At 40.2% G+C, this 6,000-nt stretch overlaps 1 protein-coding gene across 1 annotated transcript in view; it reads right to left on the bottom strand.

Annotated features, from left to right (window-relative positions):
* RYR3 (ryanodine receptor 3) overlaps positions 1-6,000 on the bottom strand; it is a 483,582-nt gene that overhangs the window by 358,163 nt on the left and 119,419 nt on the right. The gene's annotated exons all lie outside the window — the stretch shown is intronic.

Genomic DNA, 6,000 nt, shown 5'->3' on the forward strand with positions numbered 1-6,000 from the left:
GACAAGCCCATCCCGTGTCCGGGCTGCTGAACAGACCATTCTCCCTGCCTGCGAGACTCTTCAGCTACCTCCTGCGGGTGGCTGTTCACTCACTGCTCAGGTCTCAGGCTGCCGTGGAAGTCCTGAGACTCCTTCACCCTTTCTCTCCCTCCCTTGCCACCGTTAATAAATATCAGAGCCCCGGGGCACCTGGGTGGTTCAGTTGGTTAAGCTTCTGCCTTCAGCTCAGGTCATGATCCCAGGGTCCTGGGATCAAGCCCCACATTGGGCTCCCTGCTCAGCGGGAAGCCTGTTTCTCCCTCTCCCACTCCCCCTGCTTGTTCTCTCTCTCGCTGTGTCTCTCTCTGTCAAATAAATATTTTAAAATAAAGAAATAAATATCAGAGCACCCGCCACAGTCTGTATTCATTCACATGCCCTCTTGCTTGGCTCTTCCCCACTGCCCTGTGAGCTCCATGAGGGCAGGAATTCTGTCTTCTTCATCCCTCCACCTCCCACCACGGTGTCCTGCACATGGCTGGTGCTCGGTAAATAGCCACTGAACAAACATGACCCTGGAGTGGACACCGTGGCCTGTTTCACACTGAACCCAGCATAACGAGGCATTTTCCGATTGCTCCAACATTGCAATTAGCAAAAGAAGAAACACTCTTAAAATTTCTGATTTTCACAAAGCAAATTAAAATGCAGATTGGCTTCATTTGAGGGGCTGCTGCTAAGAAAACTTCCTGCTCTAACAAGCTTCCCGCTCACATGGCCAAGTAATTAGTGTCATTTACCTGTCTCTACTGGGTCTGTGATAGTGTCCTGTTCTAAGCTTTGAGCGCAGACCCCATTAACAGTCCAGGAAACAGCAAATATCCCACCAGAATTTTATTACTATGGTGAGTCCCAACTTGGTTCTCCAGACTAAAAATTTAATTTCAAAAACTGATAACCACAAAGCCCTCAAATTCATTTCAGGCACATTGGGCACCTTACAATGATCACTCCAATAGAACCTGCAGGTAGAAGATAACTCGATTTCATGCAACAGCTGCCTCTTCCAGTAACTGCAGTGTGTTAGAATGGAATAGATTTTCAAGCTGTCTGACATGGAACCCCAGGTGAACTGTCAACACAGAGGCTGAAATCACCAAAGATGATGGCAGAGCTAAATGAAGGCAGAAAAAAAGAAGGAATCATAAGGAAAATGTAATAAAGACCATCCCACTCCTGCGTGCAGGTGGATGAAGCATATCCAGTAAATTCCTGAATGAATGAGCAAGGTGGGCACGTTTCTTTTGTTCTACTCCATCAGTTCCACACTCCAGGGTCCCCGTGTCTTGTAAAACATTAAAGGACTCGACAAGCAGACAATGACTTCTCTGAACAAAGTCAAAACCTTCTTTCTCACCTTAGGTAAACAACACTTTTGATGTGATATTGTCACTTTTTTTTTAAATATTTTATTTATTTGACAGAGAGAGAGAAAGCACAAGCAGGGAGGGAAGCAGAGGGAGTGGGAGAAGCAGGCTCCCCGGGGGGCAGGGAGCCCAATGTGGGGCTCGATCCCAGAACCTTGGGATCATGACCTGAGCCAAAGGCAGACACTTAACGACTGAGCCACCCAGGTGCCCCGTGATACTGTCACATTATCAGGAGCCGGTCTCTAATTCCTCAGGAAAAAAATGGGTTAATATCTTTTTAAATGAATTATAAACTTTTGCCTTATTAAACGGCCTATACTGAACATAATTCAGCCCACTGTTAATAATGTAGGCTCATCGTAATCAAGTTAAATTATTTTCTGTGCCCTTAATGTGTCTGGTGGCCTATTTTAACAGCTCAAGGGCATTGCCCTTTGAATTTTTCTAACTTCCAGGGTTTGGTTCATTTTCTAGCTGTCAACCAGAAATATTTTTGCTTTTATTTATACAGTTTATAATTCTCTCCCCTCTCTCCCACCTTCTAATGTCTGCAGTCAGGAAAGCCTAATTACCAAAACAATCCAAACAATTTTGACTTAAGAACAAATATACTTTGATTATGGCCTTTTCAGTGAATTAATACACGAACTTAGTGTTTTGGCTTTGTGACATCTATTTTGGCGGTTCAGAGGCCTTTGCTTATTATTAGATTACCAATTATTGTATTTTAAATGTCCACAGATACTAGATACATGACCTCCAGATAAATGAAGTAGTGCTACAGTTGAAACTCCTGTCTAAAACCTATTTGGCTTGAGGAAAGGAAATAAACAAAATAGGACATTTCCAAACCATGTGCAATCTGCTGATACAGAGAGGTGGTTGTAGCCTATGGTGCTAATTGTCTTTCTTATCAGCATCACTATTACTGAATGTCACTTCTTTGCAAACTCACTCCCCTATTTAGTTCAGCCAGAAGCATCACAGAAAACCATTTCACACTGAAATCCTCAAATCTAATTCTTCTTCGAAACTTAAAAAAAAGTTTTAGAAGCAAAGAAAGCATCAAATCCATTTAAATATTTTAAGCAAAATAAACTCCCAAAATTGAACACAAATGCTCAAAGGTAAGTTGCATGAAAGCTGCTAACTTGATTCCCAGAGAATAAAAATGAAATGGCATGAAACAATGTAATTCATGGTGGAAAACGCCAATCGCTTGGCTGAATATTGCTTTCAGAAACATCTTTTAGCTACATTTTCTGCTCTTCAATTAAAAAAAACAAAAGCTAATAAGATAACTTATTATATTGCTTACTTTATGGTCCACTTTCTTTTTTTTTTTTTAAAGATTTATTTATTTATTTGAGAGAGCGAGAATGAGAGAGAGCACATGAGAGGGGGGAGGGTCAGAGGGAGAAGCAGACTCCCCGCCGAGCAGGGAGCCTGATGCAGGACTCAATCGCGGGACTCCAGGATCATGATCTGAGCCAAAGGCAGTCGCTTAACCAACTGAGCCACCCAGGCGCCCTTTATGGTCCACTTTCAAATATAAATGTAAGGGACATGAAATACCAAGTTGAAAATTTAAAATTTTCTGTTTGGTTGGGACACACTGAGAGGGGTTCAGTAACACTGGTTCTGGCTTTGTCCTCTTTCTGGTTCCATCCTCCTGTCAAGAGCCTGTGACCTAGCAGAGTAGGAGAAAGGATGAAATCTGGGAATTCCTATGTATAATCCAAGAAGTGGTAACCAAGAATTAATTTGCCGAATGATATTCCAGTGACAGGTCTGAAAACTACTTCCTTCCTGTATAATTAATTTCTCTTTTCTTCTGTTCTCTCCAACTCTCAAGGAAATAGTAATTAGTCTCTAGCAAGAGGATATGTGTAATCCAGTGCGGTGACCACGTAAGGATCTAGAATAGATATTTCATGTTCAAGAGAAGTAAGGGCCTTAGGACACCTGCAGAAATAAAGTAGAATTAAAAATCCAAATGTATAAAGCAGAGTATTCAATTAAAAGCAGAAGTCTTTAAACAATGAAATTCTATAGCAAAGGCATTTTGTAAATTTAATTCTATGATTACAGAGTTTTGAGAATATATCAGAGAGTTGGTTTGGTCAAGTGGCTGACAGCATGGGCTCAGGAACCAAAACAGGTGGGTTCGAGTTTCCATGTGTACTAGTTTATGTGACCATGGGATAATTGCTTATCTTCCTTTGCCTCAGCTTACTCACCTAAAAAATGTTAATAGTAATAGCACCTACTCATCAGGTCGTTGTGCAAATTAAATCATCTGATATATTTAAAATACTCAGGCCAACTCCTAGAAATTTCTAAGTGCTACAGAAGTCTTGGCTAAAACACCTTTTATACAAAGATGATCCCACAAATGGGTTTTTGGTCAAGGTGACATTCATTAGGATGGCCAGCAGGCCGGAATGAACAATTTGGCCAAAGAATAAAATGGTGTGCAATTTCCTCTAGGCATTCTTAACCCTAACTGTATCAGGATGGCAATAAATAAAATTTGGTGAAGAGCGCTATACATTGAATCCATAGCACTCAGCTTTGTTCACAGCCTGCCCAGAATGATGGCAGATCCTCATCACTGAAGTGACCCTGAAGATGCGGCTGGCTGAGCAAAAAGCACTTCATAAAGACAGAAACCATTCAGCTGTGCTGTGCGTGTAACAGGGGAAAGAAACCATTGCCACATAAGGGCAAGTGACTTGAAAAACCATTGTTACCACCACAAGAACACGTCAGTGAAAATTCTGGCTGCTCCTGGGGTGGGGGGGGGGGGTGGAAGAGATACAAACCAAGAAACAGACTCTTAACTCTAGAGAAAAAACTGATGGTCACCAGAGGGGAGGTTGGGGGGTGGTGGGTGAAGCATATGATGGGGATGAAGGAGAGCACTTGTGATGAGCACTGGGTGATGTATGGAAATGCTAAATCACTGTATTATACACCTGAAACTAATATTACACTGTATGTTAACTGGAATTTAAATAAAAACTTTAAAAAAATTATCATTACTTGCAGTCTATATAATTTCTTGCACAGAAAATACATGAACCCAAAGACCAAGAGAAATATTAAGAATTTTACAAGGTGGCTAATTCAAGGACCAACGGATGACAAAACAAAGTTTAAAAAATAAGATTTTAAATAAATAAAAGAAGAAAATGCCATAAGAAGTGGTGGAGGGAAAAAAAGAAAAGATAACTGAAGATTAAAGGACATTTTTTTAAATTTTGAACTTTGAGCTTCACCTCTTGACCCATACATAAATCAATACTTGGCCTGTTCACTTGCAATCCTACTTCAATTCCACAGCACCCACAGAAAGACCTTCTAATGTGCTTGATTTGTATCCTTTTGTTTGTAGGAGTCCTTGTAAAGTGTAGATTACAGTTTTATGTGCATGGGTGTATACTTATCTGACATAAAGGGTAATGTGCTATTGATTCCATTCTTTCTTTTAGTTATGTTTTTAAATCTATCAATTTCAGGAGAAAATCATAACCTTTATAGACATTAAAGATGACCTGAATAAATGGGCCATGATCAAAGATAAAAAAGATTGTAAAAATGTCAATGTCCTTAATCTATAAATCCAGCACAATACAATAAAAATAAGCAGCATGTGTGTTTAACTTGATAAGTTAATTCAAAAAATTATGTGTATGGAAGATAAAAGAATAGCTAAGATACTTGAAAGAAGAATAATAGGGAGTAAGGGAGAAAGACTTGCCCTACCACATAAAAACATTCTTAAAGTTCTAGTAAAATAATGTGGTGCGCGGGCAAGATAAGCATCTAGATCAACGGAAAAGTATAGTTCAGGAGTAGACCACTGTGGCAGATACTGTTAAGTTGGCTTACTCAATACTTACTTCAACCCCATTCCCTCTTGCTGTTGTCTCAACTCAACACTCTAAACCCTCACTTCCTTCTAGCTAAGGGTGGCATATGTTAACAGTTTGATGCAATAAGATTTAGGCATAGATCATCAGGGGAAATTTCTCTTCCTGAAAATTAAAAGGGAATGAACTGCAAAGATTGGAGCTTTGCCCTTTACAGTTCCCCCTCTTCTTCTTTTTTTTTTTTTTTTTTTATGATCAATACTGTTATTTATATATTTTTTTTCTTTGATGAATTGTCTGTTTAATTCTTTTGCCCATTTTTTTTATATATATTTTTTTTATTCTTATGTTAATCCCCATACATTACATCATTAGTTCCAGATGAAGTGTTCCACGATTCATTGTTCGCGCACAACACCCAGTGCTCCATGCAGAATGTGCCCTCCTCAATACCCACCACCAGGCCAACCCATCCTCCCACCCCCTTCCCCTCTAGAACCCTCAGTTTGTTTTTCAGAGTCCATCGTCTCTCATGGTTCGTCCACCCCTCCGATTTCCCCTGCTTCATTCCTCCCCTCCCGCCACCTTCTTCTTCTTCTTTTTCTTTCTCAACATATCTTGCATTATTTGTCTCAGAGGTACAGATCTGAGACTCAACAGTCCTGCACAATTCACAGCGCTTAACAGAGCACGTACCCTCCCCAGTGTCTATCACC

This window comes from Leptonychotes weddellii, chromosome 9 (assembly GCF_054177405.1).
Source record: "Leptonychotes weddellii isolate Sample4059 chromosome 9, ASM5417740v2, whole genome shotgun sequence".
Taxonomy (NCBI): Eukaryota; Metazoa; Chordata; class Mammalia; order Carnivora; family Phocidae; genus Leptonychotes; species Leptonychotes weddellii.